The sequence below is a fragment of the Pongo pygmaeus genome, chromosome 1, assembly GCF_028885625.2.
Source record: "Pongo pygmaeus isolate AG05252 chromosome 1, NHGRI_mPonPyg2-v2.0_pri, whole genome shotgun sequence".
Classification (NCBI taxonomy): domain Eukaryota; kingdom Metazoa; phylum Chordata; class Mammalia; order Primates; family Hominidae; genus Pongo; species Pongo pygmaeus.
This window is the reverse complement of record NC_072373.2, coordinates 129394063-129415570: the sequence shown is the minus strand read 5'-3', so window position 1 is coordinate 129415570 and position 21508 is coordinate 129394063. Positions and strand designations below refer to the sequence as shown.

The following is a 21508-nucleotide window of genomic DNA, read 5'->3' as shown; positions in this document are numbered from 1 at the left end:
AGTGGAAGTGCCTTAAGGGATGAGAGCTTTTTGGAGACACTGGAGTCAAGTGATATAGGTGATTTAATTTACCCTGTTTGACTTCTGAGCAGGATATGACATGTTGACAACTGCCCTGTTTTTGAAGGCAAATTTTTATTATTATTATTATTTTTTTTGTTTTGTTTTTTTTTTTTGTTTTTTTTTTTTTATTTATTTTTTATTTTTTTATTTTTTTATTTTTTTTTATTTTTTATTATTATTACTATTATTATTATTATACTTTAGGCTCTATGGTACATGTGCACAACGTGCAGGTAAGTTACATCGAAATGTAATTTTTATTATTTTTAAAAATTATATTTATTTATGTATTTATGTATTTATGTATTTATTTATTTATATGTTGCCCAGGCTGGAGTGCAGTGGCTTGATCATGGCTCACTGCAGCCTTGACCTCCCGGGCTCAAGTGATTCTCCTACCTCAGCCTCCAGAGTAGCTGGGGCTACAGGCACACACCACCATGCCTGGCTAATTTATTTCTTTTATAGAGATGGATCTCATTATGTTGCCTGGGAGAATTATTCTTATTTTTGTGTACAGAAAACTCAGCAGTGTATGGTTAATCAAGTTTAGCAGCAAGTGTTCCAGCTCTTGCCTTTTCCTGCTTGGCAATGTAAGCCACAGGTTTAGGACCCAGGATATTGCCTTCCCAGTGGTGGCAGATCTCATCATATCTGTCGTTGTCATTGGTCGTGATAGCTTCAACAGCTTCATCAAAACTCCTCTGTCTTCCCAGTTAAACTGTGTGAAGGCGACAGTGGTGCAGGTCTTCCCATGGACTAGATGTCCCAGTCTTGCCTTCCCCTTGATAAGGCAGTGAGGGACCCATATTTTACAACACTGGGCAGGCAGAAAGACCAGCTTGATGGGATCCTCATCGTGTTCAATCACCACCATTTGAGACTTCTTGTTCTTTACCACGGTGGTGATAGTGTTGAAACTGCTTGAAGGACAGGTGGTCTCTTAATGGGGAGAGCCCCTTTGCTGTCAGCTCTTTTCTCAGCCCAGGCCAACAGTTTCTGCTTCTTCGCTTGCTTTGTCTCTGGATTGCACTTGTGGGCCAGCTTAAGCAGTTGAGTAACTGGCAGTCCGAGGCCTGAGTGAACTGGTTAATGGCAGGAGGAACTTTTGGCCGCTCATGGAGGATAGCCCTTTGCCACTGCAACTGCATGTAGCGGGGCCATTTGACAAAGCAGGTGAGGTCCCTTTTGGGCGGGATATCCTGTCCAGTGCCAAAAGTCTTAGGCCTTTTCTCAAACAGGGACTTCCCACCTTCTTGGCCTCCTGCTTCTTCATGACAGCAGGGGTCGTTGCCACTTTCTTCCCCTTGGCCTCCTTTCCTTTCAGCACCTTAGGCGGTTGGAGGACAGGGTGACAACTGCCTTTTTTAAGAAGCCCTCTCGTGTCTTGGATTTTCTGTCATCATCCTTTCCTGCTCCCTTCATTTCACTGTCCAAAGCGTCTCATATCTCTTTGTTCTTCTCTAAACAGCTTTAAATATTGCTGTTCCTAAGGGATTATTCTCAGGCCCTCTTTATTTCTTTCTCTAAACTCTTTCCCTAGGTTGCCTTGTCTATTATCAAGGCTTTAAACACCATCTTTATGCAGATGTCTTCCAAATTTTTATATCCATCCCTCTGAGCTCCAGACTTACCTAAAAGTTTACTTGACATGTCCAAGTTAAAGCAGCTAAGTCAAAACCCTTGATTTTTTTTTACCCCTACAACTAATTTCTCATCTCTACCAGCCTTCCTTAGCTTAATAAATGTCAGTGCCATCCACCTGGTTTGTTATTAAGAGCCATCTTTCATTCCTCTCTTTTCCTCACCAGCTATATCTGCTGCATCATTGATATGGTTTGGTTGTGTCCCCACCCAAACCTCATCTAGAAATGTAGCTTCCATAATTCCCACGTGTTGTGGGAGGGACTGAGTAGAGGATAATTGAATCATAGGGGAGATTTCCCCCATACTGTTCTTGTGGTAGCGAATGAGTCTCATGAGATTTGATGGTTTTTATAAGGGGTTTCCCCTTCCACTTGGCTCTCATTCTCTCTTGCCTGCTACCATGTAAGATGTGCCTTTGCTCCTCCTTTGCCTTCTGCCATGATTGTGAGGCCTCCCCAGCCATGTTGAACTATGAGTCCATTAAACCTCTTTTTCTTTATAAAATACCCAGTCTCAGGTATTTTTTCACAGCAGTATGAAAATGGACTAATACGATCATCAAGTCCTAAATTCTACTAGCAAAGTACATCTGAAATCCAGCAGCTTTTCTCTGTCTCCATTGCCACCATCCTAATTTATGCCACTGTTTTTTCTCCCCTAGACCTCTGCAATAGCCGCCTTCCTTATTACACCAAATAGGATTATATAAAAAGCAAACATGTAGTGGTTTAGAGTGAATACGCTGGAGAGATACAACCTAGGTTTGAATCCTGGCTCTGCCTATTACTAAATATGTGAATTTAAGTAATTTACTTAAGTTTTCTGTGCTGCAATTGCTTCAGTTACAAAATGATGAGAATAATAGCACCTGCCTTAATATTAAGTGTATTTTTTCCATTTGGTTAAATTAGTTTTTTAAATGAGAAGAATTGTGCCTAACATAGAAAACTCTTATTAATATGTAAATAAAATCATGTTATTCAGTGCTTAAAACCCTTTTGTGGCTTCTCATGTACTTGATATAAAATTCAAGCTTCAAATCAGAGCCTCTAGGTCCCATGTGACCTGGCCCTGCCTCCACCCTGACCTGAGCTCTGTTCACTCTCCCTCTCTCATTGTACTCCAGACACACAGGGCTTCTCTCAGCTTCCCAGACATGCTAAGCTCTTTGCTGTCTCAAAGGCTTCTCTCTTCCTATTCCATCTGCCTAGAACCTCCTCCAATTCCTGATCCCTTTGACTATTTCAGATTCAGCCTAAATAACACATCTTGTTAGCAACTTTCTCCGGCCATGTTATTTAAGGTAGGTTGCCTTCTTTTGTACTAGAGCTATTTTGTTTTGTTCATATCACTTACTATGTTATTTAGTAATTTCATTTGTTGTTGTTTTCTGCCATCCTCACCAAGTTCTGTGAATCCAGTGGCATGAATATTGTGCTCATTGTTGGATCACTGGTACCTAACACAGTGCCTTGCACATAAGTGCTCATAAATATTTACTGAATGAATGAAATGAACAATTGCTAGGCCAGTCTTGACTTTCAGAAGAAACTCAAGTATAAGCCAGAATTCAAGCTCTGCAGGATGTACCAAATAATACACCAACAAGTACTGGCCACCTGACTTGCTTTGCTATTCAGTAAAACAAGCAATATGGTGGATAGTTGTCAGCCTAGTAGAGGAGAAGGTTCTGAATATGGAGACAGAAGTCCTGGGCTCTTTGTCCAGGATCAGATACTAACCATCTTTGTGACCTTGAACAGGCTCAACACATCTCAGAAACTCACTCTCTCATTGGAGAACGAAAGTGGTTGAAATAAGCAACCCCTAAGGTTCCCTCCAGCATAACATTTGTTCTGGATGCAACATTTCTCCATAGAGAAGATAAAATCAGCACATAATTTGGTTCTCATGTTGGAGATAAATGAATTTTAGGAGAATTAAGAAATCATCCACAGATGCTAGGATAGATTCTCCTTAGAGTATTTTAAATACGTGAAAATTATCCATTCGATAATTATTGATCCCTCCATGCTCTCTGGAGTCATGCCCACTGTTACCTTGCCTAAAAGCAGCTCCTCTACTTTTTCTTTGTTTTCACAGCTCACAGTTTAAGCAATATTTCACTACACACACACACACAGACACACAAAGACAGATATACACACGTGTATGCAGTCATACAAACACACATTTTCTTTAACTCTAAGCTTTTATTTTTGCCTTGTTTCCTAGAAAATCCTCTCTTCTATCAATTTATTAAGAAAAATATCCACAGTCCTGTTAGATAAGGATTATTGGGTTATAATTTTACCAAGAATGGGAAGGCACATTTTCCAAAGGCACATTTTCCACAACTTCTGTCCCACTCATCTCCAAAGCACTTGAGTGTGCCCAGGGCCCTGCTAACAACTTCTATAAAAGTCTCTATCCACTTCTTCCTCTCTCATGCATTCAAACACTTTTTCACATTTTAAAAACAATTTTAAAATAAGTTTGACTTAGCTAGTAATTCACATTATTATTATGATATTAAAGTTAATATTCAAATGATATAATTTTTATATATTTTATAATGTGATTATACAGTGTTTTAGTTACATTTGGGGATAATGGGCTCTCTTAGGTTTGGTAAGCCTCCATCCACCATTTCTTATTGTCCAAATTCTACCCGTTCTTCCAGAACCAACTCACGTGCTGCCTCCACCATAAACCTTGCTTTATTTCTTTGTCAGGAAGTAATCTACCCTTCCTTTGAACTCCTGTAGCACTTTATTCATTCATTTGTTTATCTATCCATTTATTCATTCACTCATTCACTATTCATTACTATCTCATTACATAGTAGATAGTAAATATCTACTATGTGTAAATAAAAATCTGTTCTCTTGTGGAGTTTATAATTTAATGGAGGAGACAGACAAAAATGTGTACATATTATGTTAGATAGTGATATGTTAGATGGTGATATGTTTCATGAAAACATAAGGCAGGATTATTATTTTCATGGAAAATAAGGCAGGATAAGGTTATAGACAGTTTTGACATAAGGGGGTAGCCTCAAGGAGACATGTTCTTTAATCAGAGACCTGTCAGGAGTGAGGGAGTAGGCTGGAAGATGGGTACAGGGGAAGAAAATTTTAAGTGGAAGGCCAGTATTTTAGTCTATTGGGGCTACTATAACAAAATACTTTAGACTAGGTAACTTAAAAGCAACAGAAATTTCTCACAGTTCTAGATGCTGGGAAGTTCAAGAAAACATCGGCAGATTCAATGTCCAGTGAGGGCCTCCTTTCTCGTTCATAGGTGACTCCTTTTCTCTGTGCCCTCACACGGTAGAAAGGATGAGGTAGTTCTCTGAGGCCTCTTTCATAAAGGCACTAATCCCATTCATGGGGACTCAACCCTCATGACCTAACCACTTCATAAAGGCCCCACCTCTTTTTTAATTAAAAAAAAATTTTTTTATTATACTTTCAGTTCTGGGGTACATGTGCAGAATGTGCAGTTTTGTTACATAGGTCTACACATGCCATGGTGGTTTGCTGCACCCATCGACCCGTCACCTACATTAGGTATTTCTCCTAATGCTATCCCTTCCCTAGACCCCCACCCCACAACAGGCTCTGGTGTGTGATGTTCCCCTCCCTGTGTCCATGTGTTCTCATTGTTCAACTCCTACTTATGAGTGAGAACATGCAGTGTTTGGTTTTCTATTCTTGTGTTAGCTTGCTGAGAACGATGGTTTCCAGCCTCATCCATGTTCCTGCAAAGCATATAAACTCACCTTTTTTTATGAAGGCCTCACCTCTTAATACTATTGCATTGGGGATTCAGTTTGACCATATGAATTTTGGGGGAATATAAACACACAGACCATAGCATCTCATCTGTAGGCCCCTAAAATTTTATCATTTTCCCATAAAAAATACATTCATTCCATCCCAATATCTCCCCAAATCTTAATTCATTCCAGCATCAACAGTTCAAGTCCAAAGTCTCATTCAAATATCATTTAAATCAGATATGGGTGAGACTCAAATGTGTGATTCATCCTAAGGCAAATCTCCTCCAGCTATGAGCTTTAGAATCAAACAAGTTAGGTGCTTTCAAAATATAATGGTATGACAGGCCTAGGACAGACATTCCCATTGCAAAAGGAAAAAATAGGAAATAAAATCGATAATAGGTCCTGAGCAAGTCTAAAACTGAAGAGGGCAAATGTTATATCTTAAGACTTCAAAATAATCTTCTTTGACTGGAATTCCCATCTTCCAGACACACTGGCTGGGGTTGGGTCCTCAAATCTCCAGTAGCACCCATAGCTTTGCTGGGTACAGGCCATGCTGCAGTTGTCATGGGTAGAAGTCTGGTGCCTTTGGTTCTCTTAGGCTGGAGTTTCATGCTGGTGGCTTTAACAGTCTATGGTGTTGGAGGTTGTCCTGCCCCCAGTAGGCATTGCCCTAATAGGGGCTATCAGTAATGACCCACTCCTGTGGCAGGCCATTCTGTGCCTGGGCCTTGCTGCTCTCTGGGACAACCTTCCAAACCTAGGGAGGCAGCCATATCACCACAGCTCGTGTACTTTGCACACTGCACTTTGTGCTGGGGTTGGCACAGCATGGATGCTACCAAGGTTTATCACCTGCCCTCCAGAAAGGTGGCTATTGTAACCTGCACTACAGCTGGGCCACTGGAGCCATATCTGGGGCAGCTGAGGAGCACTGCACCAGAATGCAGGGAGCAGAGACTTGAGTGATGTCTTGCAGGCACCCAAGGCCACACTTGGCATTATTGTGTCCTCCAGGCCTTCACACTCTGAAGTGTGATGGAAGGGACAAATGAATAGTTTCTAAAATGCCTTTGGGGTTATTCTTCCATTGTCTTGTAGAATAGCACCTGGCTTCCACTGACAATTACTCATCTCCTTTTCAAAGGGTCACTTGACCATACCCTTGACATCCTCCTTTTTCTTTCTTTACAATATGCCTAGGCTGAGAATTTTCCAAATCTTTAAGACCTGCTTCTTATTTTATTATAAATTCTGTCTTTAAATAATTTTTCTTTTCATGCCCTTTACTGTAAGCCATGTCAAGAGAAACTGTGCAGGTTCTTCAACATTTTGCTTAGATATTTCTTTAGCCAAATATCCAATTTCCTTTTTTGCAAGTTTTATCTTCCATAAAACACTAGAACATGAACACAATTCAGCCAAGTTCTTTGCCACTTTATAACAAGGATGGCCTTTCCTACCATTTCCAATAGCATGTTCTTCATTTACATCTGAAATGTCGTCAGAGTGGCCTTTACTGAATCTCCATGTTTCTAACAACATTCTGTTTATGACCACTTATTTACTATTTAAGAAGACTGAGGCTTTCTCTACAGAACTTTTCTTTTTCTGAGTCCTCACCTGAATCACCCTTAATGTTTAGTTCACGGCAATGTAGGCTTTTTCTACCATGCACCTCCGAACTTTTCATCCTCTACCCTATTCTAAATCTACTTTGACATTTTTAGGTATTTGTTATAGCAACACCCTGCTCTTAGTACCAATTTCTGTCTTAGTCCATTTGGGCTGCTGTAATGAAATATCTTACACTGGGTAACAAATAAAAGAAATTTATTTTGCACAGTTCTGGAGGTGGAAAAGTTCAAGATCAAGGCACTAGCAGATTCTGTGTCTGGGCCTGCTTTCTGGTTTGTATATGGTATTTTCTCATTTCATTCTCACAAGGTGGAGGGGTTCAAACAAGTTCTTTTGGGCTTTTTTCATCAGGACACTAATCCCTCTAAAGGCCTCACCTCATAATACTATTGCAACAAGGATCGGGTTTCAACATACGAATTTTTGTGGGACACAAACATTCAGACCATAGCAGCTTGTGTGTTTGGAGAGGAGTGTCTGAGAGGGAGTCTGATAGGAGATGAAAGCAAATATGTAATGTAATGGTGGGATGGGGATAGGGTGCCAATTCTATAGTTAATTAAGGATTTTGATTTTTACTCTGAGTGAGATGGGAGACCATTACAAGGTTTTGAGCAGAGAAATAACACTATCTGAATTATGCTTCAAAAGAATTGTTCTGGCTGCTGGGTGGCAAATAGGCTATAGTGGGTGAGGGATGGAAGCAAATAATTGTCCATAGGCTAAGGCCATGGTAGTTATGGTGGAAATGATGAGACATAGTTTTATTTTGCAAATGTTTTGAAGGTAGAGCTGGCAGGAGATCATGCTAAGATGTGGGGGATGAAAGAAAGATCAGGAAGATGGGAGAGGGAGCAAGTTTGGAGAAGATTAGAAGTTCAGATTTGGATGTGTTATGTTTGAAAGATCTATATGACTTTTGGGAATAATTGTGGAATGAACGGTTGTATTTATGAGACTGGAGTTCACTGGAGAGATCCACGTTTAAGATGTAAATTTGGAAGTCATCTGCATATAGGTGGTGTTTAAAGGCCTGAAAAATGTAAGAGCTTACAAAGGAATGGTGCGTTTACCTGTGCCTCTTTTAAACATGTTTTCTATAATTTATTATTAGTTCTAAGTTTTCTCTTACCCATTACTGGGTTAATTTCCTTGAAGGTAGACTCTGTGCCTTAACTCTCACAGGGCCTAGCCCAGAACCTAGCTGTAAGTAGGATCTTAAGAAATTATTTTAGCTTGAGTCAATAAAACAACTTACTAACAGTGCAAGACACTGTGATTATGAGTTAAAATTGTGGTACAGTTAATGCTAGAAGATTTCAGCAAATGATGTGCTCAGTGTGGTTTGGAAGGCATTTTCCAGAACATTGATACTAAGAGGGGAAATAAGGAAAGGGAATGATCAGAATAGGGGAAGAAGAGGAGAAAAGCCTATGGAATTGGGAGAGCTGGATAATAGGAGTTGTTTTGGTTCTATGAAGGCTATTACAATTGAAAAAGACATGCCAAACCCTGGTTTTCTTTTCTTTTCTTTCTTTCTTTTTTTTTTGAGACGCAGTCTCGCTCTGTTGCCCAGGCTGGAGTGCAGTGGCATGATCTTGGCTCACTGCAAGCTCCGCCTCCCGGTTTCATGCCATTCTCCTGCCTCAGCCTCCTGAGTAGCTGGGACTACAGGTGCCCGCCACCACGTCTGGCTATTTTTTTTGTATTTTTTAGTAGAGACGGGGTTTCACCATGTTAGCCAGGATGATCTCAATCTCCTGACCTCGTGATCTGCCTGTCTCGGCCTCCCAACATGCTGGGATTACAGGCTTGAGCCACCATGCCTGGCCCAAACCCTGGTTTTCTATACTTTATTATTAGTTATAAGTTTCCTTTTAGAACTGAAAAAGATGCCAAACCATTGACTGGATAGGGTATAAATAATTAGAGGATGGTTGAAGAAGAGGGTGACTTACAACAGCAATTCTCAAACTTGAGCCTGCCTGGAGGGCTTGTTAATACACAGATTCCTGGGCCTTCACTTCTGAAATTCCTGATTTGATTGGTCTGGGGCAGGGTCAAGATTCTGCATTCCTAAAAAAATTTGTAGGTGCTGTTGTTTCTGCTACTTCCAGATCTATACTTTCAGAACCACAGGCTTAGAAAGGGGACAACCTTTATAAAATAAATTTGTAAAATGTACTTTGTATGAATATATGTCACAAAATCATGCTCTGATTTGTTAAACTCTTTTCTAGAAATTTTGGAGTTTCAAGTTCTTATTCCAATCTTGCAGACTGAAACATTTTTTCAACAACTCAACCTTCTTGCCAGCCTTACTCAGAACCACCATCAACTCCCACCAGACTTTTCCTCAGGTATCTGGAACAAAACATGGCATACCTGATGGCAATATGCACCATGTGACTTGAGCGTTCACTGAATTACAGGGCTTGAAGAGAGGGCAGATATTATTTAGTTGTTTTCCTTTACATAACGTTTTAAAATCTACTAACCACTTATTGAGGTCATGGTATATTTCCATTGCTAAACTAGATGCCCATGACATAATAATTATAATATTAATGATGTCATTTAATATTTATTGAGAGCTTCCTATGTTCTATCCACTGATCCTAGTGCTTCCCATGTGTTAACCATATCACCAGCTATAACACCACTATGTGGTATTGTAGTACTCTTATTTCTATTTTATAGATTAGGGGTTGGCAAACCATGGCCTTTGGCTTGTGTTTTTAAGATTCATGAGCTAAGAATGGTTTTACATTTTCAAAAGTTTAGAGAAAGAGAGAGAGAAAGAGAGCAAGAAAGAGAAAGCAGAATATGCTATAGAAACTAGAGTTTGCAAAACCTAAAATATTATCTGGCCCTGTACAAGAACAATTTGCTGACACCTGTTATAGATGATGCAACTCAGCCAAAAGGAGGCTCAAATGGTGGAGCCATTAGAACCCAGGTACTCTGTATCTGGGAAAGACAAACTCTGCTTTTGAGTTGGTGATTAAGGCAGTGCTGGGACTTCATGCCAAGACTTTCAGTTCAGAGTTACTTCTGATACACCCCAGGATGTTCTTGATACTCTTTCCCACTCCCTCCAGAATAGACCTTAGAAATAATCAGTTTTGAACATGTTAAATGCTTGATTTTCTTCTCCTACTTGCCCAGTGTAAAGTTATCTGGTGAGAAGAACTACAAGACAGCTCAATTCAGTTTTGGATACGTTCAATGGTTAGACATTTGTCATCAAACATCTGGATAGTGATGTCTTTCATCTCTACCTCATCTTATCTTCTTGCAAATTTGGGGCTAGTACAAATAAGAAATCTAGCTCTGTCACCTGAGTAGTCTGAAAGCTATTTCCATAATGATACATTGTGTTTTCTTTTACCTTTTTTAGTTCTTATACTGTGCTACCAGGTGACTCCGTAATGGTTGTAGTTTTCATTTCATAGGTTAAAATTATTTTTTACAATAGGCTGAAAACTTTTAATAGAATGGATGATATGCCTTGGGGAGTTCCAAAGCAGGTATTGGGGGTACAGAGATAATTAAGATAGTGCCCCAGGCATTATCAAGCTGACATAAGGAAAAAAGAGTTCCTGCACCAAAAAGGCAAGCTCCTCATGCACCCCGAAGATAATCCAACTAAGCTGTATGTCCCAGCCCATTCCTCACATCTAGGATTACATTAATCAGTATCCTTACTCATTGCTCAGGGCAATGTCATTTCACTTAAGCTGAGAAAACAATGCAGCCACCAATGACTAATTAGTCTAGATACTTATTTTAGATATGGATAGCCAAAAAGAGAAGAAACCAGCAGCATGCAAACCAAGTCCTAAAATGAAAAAAAAAATTCTGAAGAAACAGAGTTATACAGGAAATTGAAGAGAATTTTATTAAATTTCTAATCAAGTACTTCCAGAAAGATTTGAGAAGATTTTAAACACATAAAATAAGAATAGGTTGCTATGAAAAAGAAGCAATTATGGAACTCTAAAGTGCTTTAGAAAATTTAAAACTTGATTTTCAAAATATTCACACTCCTCAATGAAACGTTGAATGAGATAGCTGACAATTGAGTTAGCAATGGAGAACAAGTCTGTCCAGGAGGAAGACAATGCAAGTCACATATGTAAAAATTTTTAAGTTTTCTGGTAGCTACATTAAAAAATGAGTAAAAAGGGGGACCTGGGCAAGATGGCCAAACAGGAACAGCTCCAGTCTGCAGCTCCCAGTAAGATCAATGCAGAAGGAGGGTGATTTCTGCATTTCTAACTGAGGTACCTGGCTCATCTCACTGGGACTGGTTAGACATTGGGTGCAGCCCACAGACAGTGAGCAGAAGCAGGGTGGGGAGTTTTCTCACCCAGGAAGCACAAGAGGTCAGGGAACTATCCCCCCAGGCAAGGGAAGCCGTGAGGGACTGTGTGATAAGGAATGTTGCATTCCGGCCCAGATACTATGCTGTTCCCATGGTCTTCACAACCTGCAGACCAGAAGATTCCCTTGGGTGCCTACACCACCAGGGCCCTGGGTTTCAAGCACAAAACTGGGGGACCATTTGGGTAGACACTGAGCTAGCTGCAGGAGTTTTATTTCATACCCAGGTGGTGCCTGGAATGCCAGCGAGACAGGACCATTTACTTCCCTGAAAAGAGGGCTGAAGCCAGGGAGTCAAGTGGTCTAGCTCAGCAGATCCCACCCCCATGGAGCCCAGCAAGCTAAGATCCATTGGCTTGAAATTCTTGCTGCCACCACAGCAGTCTGAAGTTCACCTGGGATGCTTGAGCTTGGTGGGAGGAGGGGTGTCTGCCATTACTGAGGCTTGAGTAAGCAGTTTTGCCCCTCACAGTGTAAACAAAGCTGCCTGGAAGTTCGAACAGGGTAGAGCCCATCACAGCTCAGCAAAGCCGCTGTAGACAGACTGCCTGTCTAGATTCCTCCTCTCTGGGAAGGGGAAGTCAGCAGCCCAAGTCAGGGGCTTATAGATAAGACTCCCATCTCCCTGGGACAGAGCACTTGGGGGAAGGAGCAGCTATGGGCCCAGTTTTAGCAGACTTAAACATTCCTGCCTGTTGGCTCTGAAGAGAGCAGCAGATCTCCCAGCACAGTGCTTGAGCTCTGCTAAGGGACAGACTGCCTCCTCAAGTGGATTCCTGACCCCCATGCCTACTGACTGGGAGACACCCCCAGCAGGGGTCAACAGACACCTCATACAGAAGAGCTACAGCTGGCATCCAGAAGGTGCCCCTCTGAGACAAAGCTTCCAGAGGAAGGAACAGGTGTCCATTTTTGCTGTTCTGCAGCCTCTGCTGCTGATACCCAGGCAAACAGGGTCTGGAGTGGACCTCCAGCAAACTCCAGAAGACCTGCAGCAGAGGGACCTGACTGTTAGAAGGAAAACTAACAAACAGAAAGGAATAGCATCAACATCAACAAAAAGGACATCACTCAAAAACCCCATCTGAAGGTCACCAACATCAAAGACCAAAGGCAGATAAATCCATGAAGTTGACAAAAGTCAGCGCAAAAAGGCTGAAAATTCCAAAAACCAGAATGCCTCTTCTCCTCCAAAGGATCACAACCCCGGGGGAGGAGCCAAGATGGCCGAATAGGAACAGCTCTGGTCTACAGCTCCCAGCGTGAGCGTGGCAGAAGACGGGTGATTTCTGCATTTCCATCTGAGGTACCGTGTTCATCTCACTAGGGAGTGCCAGACAGTGGGCGCAGGTCAGTGGGTGAGTGCACCATGCGCCAGCCAGAGCAGGGGCGAGGCATTGCCTCACTCAGGAAGCTCAAGGGGTCAGGGAGTTCCCTTTCCAGGGGTGACAGACGGCACCTGGAAAATTGGGCCACTCCCACCCGAATACTGTGCTTTTGCGACGGGCTTAGGAAATGGTGCCCCAGGAGAGTATAGCCCGCACCTGGCTCAGAGGGTCCTACGCCCACGGAGTCTCGCTGATTGCTAGCACAGCAGTCTGAGATCAAACAGCAAGGCGGCAGCGAGGCTGGGGGAGGGGCGCCCGCCATTGCCCAGGCTCGCTTAGGTAAACAAAGCAGCTGGAAGCTCGAACTGGGTGGAGCCCACCACAGCTCAAGGTGGCCTGCCTGCCTTTGTAGGCTCCACCTCTCGGGGGCAGGGCACAGACAAACAAAAAGACAGCAGTAACCTCTGCAGACTTAAATGTCCCTGTCTGACAGCTTTGAGGAGAGCAGTGGTTTTCCCAGCACGCAGCTGGAGATCTGAGAATGGGCTGACCGCCTCCTCAAGTGGGTCCCTGACCCCTGACCCGCGAGCAGCCTAACTGGGAGGCACCCCCCAGCAGGGGCAGACTGACACCTCACACGGCCGGCCAGGTACTCCAACAGACCTGCAGCTGAGGGTCCTGTCTGTTAGAAGGAAAACTAACAGAAAGGACATCCACACCAAAAACCCATCTGTACATCACCATCATCAAAGACCAAAAGTAGATAAAACCACAAAGATGGGGAAAAAACAGAGCAGAAAAACTGGAAACTCTAAAAAGCAGAGTACCTCTCCTCCTCCAAAGGAATGCAGTTCCTCACAAGCAATGGAACAAAGCTGGACGGAGAATGACTTTGACGAGCTGAGAGAAGAGGGCTTCAGACGATCAAATTACTCCGAGCTACGGGAGGATATTCAAACCAAAGGCAAAGAAGTTGAAAACTTTGAAAAAAATTTAGAAGAATGTATAACTAGAATAACCAATACAGAGAAGTGCTTAAAGGAGCTGATGGAGCTGAAAACCAAGGCTCGAGAACTACGTGAAGAATGCAGAAGCCTCAGGAGCCGATGCGATCAAATGGAAGAAAGGGTATCAGCCCTGGAAGATGAAGTGAATGAAATGAAGCGAGAAGGGAAGTTTAGAGAAAAAAGAATAAAAAGAAATGAGCAAAGCCTCCAAGAAATGTGGGACTATGTGAAAAGACCAAATCTACGTCTGATTGGTGGACCTGAAAGTGACGGGGAGAATGGAAACAAGTTGGAAAACACTCTGCAGGATATTATCTAGGAGAACTTCCCCAATCTAGCAAGGCAGGCCAACATTCAGATTCAGGAAATACAGAGAACGCCACAAAGATACTCCTCGAGAAGAGCAACTCCAAGACACATAATTGTCAGATTCACCAAAGTTGAAATGAAGGAAAAAATGTTAAGGGCAGCCAGAGAGAAAGGTCGGGTTACCATCAAAGGGAAGCCCATCAGACTAACAGCGGATCTCTTGGCAGAAACCCTACAAGCCAGAAGAGAGTGGGGGCCAATATTCAACATTCTTAAAGAAAAGAATTTTCAACCCAGAATTTCATAGCCAGCCAAACTAAGCTTCATAAGTGAAGGAGAAATAAAATACTTTACAGACAAGCAAATGCTGAGAGATTTTGTCACCACCAGGCCTGCCCTAAAAGAGCTCCTGAAGGAAGCGCTAAACATGGAAAGGCACAACCGGTACCAGCCACTGCAAAATCATACCGAAATGTAAAGACCATCGAGACTAGGAAGAGACTGCATCAACTAATGAGCAAAATAACCAGCTAACATCATAATGACAGGATCAGATTCACACATAACAATATTAACTTTAAATGTAAATGGACTAAATGCTCCAATTAAAAGACACAGACTGGCAAATTGGATAAAGCCTCAAGACCCATCAGTGTGCTGTATTCAGGAAACCCATCTCACGTGCAGAGACACACATAGGCTCAAAATAAAAGGATGGAGGAAGATCTACCAAGCAAATGGAAAACAAAAAAAGGCAGGGGTTGCAATCCTAGTCTCTGATAAAACAGACTTTAAACCAACAAAGATCAAAAGAGACAAAGAAGGCCATTACATAATGGTAAAGGGATTAATTCAACAAGAAGAGCTAACTATCCTAAATATATATGCACCCAATACAGGAGCACCCAGATTCATAAAGCAAGTCCTGAGTGACCTACAAAGAGACTTAGACTCCCACACATTAATAATGGGAGACTTTAACACTCCACTGTCAACATTAGACAGATCAATGAAACAGAAAATCAACAAGGATACCCAGGAATTGAACTCAGCTCTGCACCAAGCAGACCTAATAGACATCTACAGAATTCTCCACCCCAAATCAACAGAATATACATTTTTTTCAGCACCACACCACACCTATTCCAAAATTGACCATATCCTTGGAAGTAAAGCTCTCCTCAATAAATGTAAAAGAACAGAAATTATAACAAACTATCTCTCAGATCACAGTGCAATCAAGCTAGAACTCAGGATTAAGAATCTCACTCAGAATTGCTCAACTACATGGAAACTGAACAACCTGCTCCTGAATGACTACTGGGTACATAACGAAATGAAGGCAGAAATAAAGATGTTCTTTGAAACCAACGAGAACCAAGACACAACATACCAGAATCTCTGGGATGCATTCAAAACAGTGTGTAGAGGGAAATTTATAGCACTAAATGCCCACAAGAGAAAGCAGGAAAGATCCAAAATTGACACCCTAACATCACAATTAAAAGAACTAGAAAAGCAAGAGCAAACACATTCAAAAGCTAGCAGAAGGCAAGAAATAACTAAAATCAGAGCAGAACTGAAGGAAATAGAGACACAAAAAACCCTTCAAAAAATAAATGAATCCAGGAGCTGGTTTTTTGAAAGGATCAACAAAATTGATAGACTGCTAGCAAGATTAATAAAGAAAAAAAGAGAGAAGAATCAACTAGATGCAATAAACAATGATAAAGGGGATATCACCACCGATCCCACAGAAATACAAACTACCATCAGAGAATATTACAAACACCTCTACGCAAATAAACTAGAAAATCTAGAAGAAATGGATAAATTCCTCAACACATACACCCTCCCAAGACTAAACCAGGAAGAAGTTGAATCTCTGAATAGACCAATAACAGGAGCTGAAATTGTGGCAATAATCAATAGCTTACCAACCAAAAAAAGTCCAGGACCAGATGGGTTCACAGCCGAATTCTACCAGAGGTACAAGGAGGAGCTGGTACCATTCCTTCTGAAACTATTCCAATCAATAGAAAAAGAGGGAATCCTCCCTAACTCATTTTATGAGGCCAGCATCATCCTGATACCAAAGCCTGGCAGAGACACAACAAAAAAGAGAATTTTAGACCAATATCCTTGATGAACATTGATGCAAAAATCCTCAATAAAATACTGGCAAACAGAATCCAGCAGCACATCAAAAAGCTTATCCACCATGATCAAGTGGGCTTCATCCCTGGGATGCAAGGCTGGTTCAATATACGCAAATCAATAAATGTAATCCAGCATATAAACAGAACCAAAGTCCAAAACCACATGATTATCTCAATAGATGCAGAAAAGGCCTTTGACAAAATTCAACAACCCTTCATGCTAAAAACTCTCAATAAATTAGGTGTTGATGGGACGTATCCCAAAATAATAAGAGCTATTTATGACAAACCCACAGCCAATATCATACTGAATGGGCAAAAACTGGAAGCATTCCCTTTGAAAACTGGCACAAGACAGGGATGCCCTCTCTCACCACTCCTATTCAACATAGTGTTGGAAGTTCTGGCCAGGGCAATTAGGCAAGAGAAGGAAATAAAGGGTATTCAATTAGGAAAAGAGGAAGTCAAATTGTCCCTGTTTGCAGATGACATGATAGTATATCTAGAAAACCCCATTGTCTCAGCCCAAAATCTCCTTAAGCTGATAAGCAACTTCAACAAAGTCTCAGGATACAAAATCAATGTACAAAAATCACAAGCATTCTTATACATCAATAACAGACAAACAGAGAGCCAAATCATGAGTGAACTCCCATTCACAATTGCTTCAAAGAGAATAAAATACCTAGGAATCCAACTTACAAGGGATGTGAAGGACCTCTTTAAGGAGAACTACAAACCACTGCTCAAGGAAATAAAAGAGGATACAAACAAATGGAAGAACATTCCATGCTCATGGGTAGGAAGAATCAATATCATGAAAATGGCCAGCCTTCCCAAGGTAATTTACAGATTCAATGCCATCCCCATCAAGTTACCAATGACTTTCTTCACAGAATTGGAAAAAACTACTTTAAAGTTCATATGGAACCAAAAAAGAGCCCGCATCACCAAGTCAATCCTAAGCCAAAAGAACAAAGCTGGAGGCATCACACTACCTGACTTCAAACTATACTACAAGGCTACAGTAACCAAAACAGCATGGTACTGGTACCAAAACAGAGATATAGATCAATGGAACAGAACAGAGCCATCAGAAATAATGCCACATATCTACAACTATCTGATCTTTGACAAACCTGACAAAACAAGCAATGGGGAAAGGATTCCCTATTTAATAAATGGTGCTGGGAAAACTGGCTAGCCATATGTAGAAAGCTGAAACTGGATCCCTTCCTTACACCTTATACAAAAATCAATTCAAGATGGATTAAAGACTTAAATGTTAGACCTAAAACCATAAAAACCCTAGAAGAAAACCTAGGCAATACCATTCAGGACATAGGCATGGGCAAGGACTTCATGTCTAAAACACCAAAAGCAATGGCAACAAAAACCAAAATTGACAAATGGGATCTAATTAAACTAAAGAGCTTCTGCACAACAAAGGAAACTACCATCAGAGTGAACAGGCAACCTACAAAATGGGAGAAAATTTTCGCAACCTACTCGTCTGACAAAGGGCTAATATCCAGAATCTACAATGAACTCAAACAAATTTACAAGAAAAAAACAAACAACCCCATCAAAAAGTGGGTGAAGGACATGAACAGACACTTCTCAAAAGAAGACATTTATGCAGCCAAAAAACACATGAAAAAATGCTCACCATCACTGGCCATCAGAGAAATGCAAATCAAAACCACAATGAGATACCATCTCACACCAGTTAGAATGGCAATCATTAAAAAGTCAGGAAACAACAGGTGCTGGAGAGGATGTGGAGAAATAGGAACACTTTTACACTGTTGGTGGGACTGTAAACTAGTTCAACCCTTGTGGAAGTCAGTGTGGCAATTCCTCAGGGATCTAGATCTAGAAATTCCATTTGACCCAGCCATCCCATTACTGGGTATATACCCAAAGGAGTATAAATCATGCTGCTATAAAGACACATGCACATGTATGTTTATTGCGGCATTAGTCACAATAGCAAAGACTTGGAACCAACCCAAATGTCCAACAATGATAGACTGGATTAAGAAAATGTGGCACATATACACCATGGAATACTATGCAGCCATAAAAAATGATGAGTTCACGTCCTTTGTAGGGACATGGATGAAATTGGAAATCATCATTCTCAGTAAACTATCGCAATAACAAAAAACCAAACACCGCATATTCTCACTCATAGGTGGGAACTGAACAATGAGAACACATGGACACAGGAAGGGGAACATCACACTTCGGGGACTGTTGTGGGGTGGGGGGAGGGGGGGAGGGATAGCATTGGGAGATATACCTAATGCTAGATGACGAGTTGGTGGGTGCAGCACACCAGCATGGCACATGTATACATATGTAACTTACCTGCACATTGCGCACATGTACCATAGAGCCTAAAGTATAATAATAATAATAATAATAATAATAATAATAATAAAAAGAAAAAAAAGAAAGATAAAAAAAAAAAAAAGGATCACAACCCCTTGCCAGCAAGTGAACAAAACTGGACGGAGAATGAGTTTGACAAATTGACAGAAGTAGGCTTCAGAAGGTGGGCAATAACAAACCCCACTGAGCTAAAGGAGTATGTTCTAACCCAATGTAAGGAAGCTAAGAACCTTGAAAAAAGGTTAGAGGAATTGCTAACTAGAATAACCAGTTTAGAGAAGAACATAAATGGCATGTGGAGCTGAAAAACACAGCACGAGAACTTCATGAAGCATACACAAGTATTAATAGCCAAACCGATCAAGCAGAAGAAAGAATATCACAGATTGAAGATCAACTTAATGAAATAAAGCGTGAAGACAAGATTAGAGAAAAAAGAATGAAAAGGAATGAACAAAGCCGCCAAAAAATATAGGACTATGTGAAAAGACCAAATGTACGTTTGATTGGTGTACCACCAGCACTAGGACTGGGCTGGGTCAGATCTGAAGCCAGCACAGCAAAGGCCCGTCCCTTCAGGGTGGTGAGTTCTCCCAGGCCCCAGGTGTGTCCAGAGATACTATCTGGTGGCCAGGGATTAGAATTAAAAAAAAATAGCATTTTACCCGATATTCTGTTTTACCGTGGCTAAGTTGACATTCAAACCACAATGCGATGTCCTTTCTGCTTTTGCCTTTCCTTTCCACAGGCAGAGTAGCCTGTCCCTGCGGCACCCATCACCACTGGTCCATGGAAGGTTCTGTCGGACCAGTGCTGATGTTTGTTTAAAGTCCATTGTCTCTTCTGTCAGCTTGTAGTACATGGTGCCAGGCCTGGGACTCACCCTTCTGGTCCAAGGCAGGTCTAGAAATGCTGACCAAGAGCCTAGGTCTCAACTTGGGGGCCCCAAGTGCCTGCTTGTTTGCTCTACCTTACTGTGGCCGAGATGGTACTCTATTTTTGGTTCTTGTGATAGTGCTTTTCTATGTGCAGATAGTTGTTAAAATTTGGTGTTCCAGTGGGGGATGAATGGTGTAGGCTTCTATTCCATCATCTTTCTTTGCCCCCCTTATTTTCTTTTTTATTTCTTCTTTGACCCCAGTGGTGTTCAAGATGTGTGTTTGTTTGATTTCCACATATTTGTGAAATTTTCAGGTTTTCTTTCCACTATTAATACCTAGTTTCACTCTATTGTGGTTAATAAAGATACTTGGTATTATTTCAGTCTTCTTAACAATTTTAAGATCTAATTTGTGACCTAACATGTGATCTATGCTGGAGAAAGTTCCATGTGACTTGGGAAGAATGTGACTTGGGAAGAATGCTGTTAGGTGGTATGAACTGTATATATCTGTTAGGTACATTTAGCCTATAGTGTTGTTCAAATCTTTTGTTTCCTTACTGATCTTCTATCTAGATGTTTTATCCATTATTGAAAGTGGGATTTCTGAAGTATCCTATTATTTTATTGCTATTTCTCCTTTCAGCTCAGTCAATGTTAGCTTTATATATTTAGGTTCTCTGAAGTTGGGTGCATGTACATTTATAATTGTTATATATTCCTGGTAGATTGACCCTTTTATCATTATGTAATGTCCTTTTTTCTCTCCTGATAGTTTTTGGCTTAATGGCTATTTTTTTTTTTCTGATATGACAATGCTTGCTCTCTTTGGTTACCATTTATAAAAAATATCTTTTTTCTTCCTTTCACTTTCAGCCTATGTAGGTCCTTAAATCTAAAGTGAGTTTCTTCTAGACCGCATATAGTTGTGTTTTGATTTTTAATCTACTCAGCCACTGTATGCCTCCCTCAACTCACTAGACCATGCCAGTCCTGTCATAAATCCAAGACTAGAAAGACACAAACTAGGCCTCTTGGAAGCCCCCTCAGAAAGTTAGGGGTACTGGATATGTATTAACTCATTCCTTCCCTTGGAAGAAGCTGGGAGCTAGGGGGAATCTTCCTGATTATGTTTTGTTGTGCTAGGAGCAGGGATCTGGTGACAGGGTGTCTTGACTCTCCCTACTAGCTTCAATGAGTCTGGTTTCATGTTTGCCCAGGTTGCAAGAGACTTTCAATTAGTTTCTTAATTTCTCATGAAAGGAATTTGTGAGTTCTTGCCAAATTAGTTGCTAGTGGGAGGGGAAATATTCAGGGCTTCCTACTCTGCCATCTTACTAAAGTTACCTCCTATCATTTTTTTAAAATAGGTTAAGAAAAATATTTTGAAATAATCAATAACATGAGATTATATATATAATCTGCTTAATAGAATGACTAGCACATAATATGTGCTGAATTCTATCTACTAATACTACTAGTAACGATAGTAATTGAAATATTCAATAACATGAAATAATATATATTACATTCTTAATCAAATGACTGGTACATAATATGTGCTGAGTGCTATCTAATAATACTACTGGTAATGATAGTAATAATGATAATAATGATATTAACTTGCACAATGTCACAAAAGCAGTGATGCTAAAATTTAATCCAGGAATCCTCTTAATTTTGAAAATCAGTTTGTCAAAGTGATTCTGTATTTATTTTATATATTATACAAAACTGTTCTTACACAGGAAGCTTGATAAGGAAAAACAAGTCAATCACCCATAATTCTACCATTTCAATATAATAGGTATCATCGTTCAATGTGATTTTAGATTTATAAAGTTTGCTTTAAAAAGTATTGCTGGTCAGGTGTGGTGTCTCACACCTGTAATCCCAGCACTTTG

The 21508-nt window shown here is 40.8% G+C and overlaps 1 pseudogene; it reads right to left on the bottom strand.

Annotated features, from left to right (window-relative positions):
• Positions 1-602: 602 nt before the first annotated feature.
• Positions 603-19586, bottom strand: LOC129042833 (large ribosomal subunit protein eL8-like; annotated as a pseudogene).
• Positions 19587-21508: the final 1922 nt, after the last annotated feature.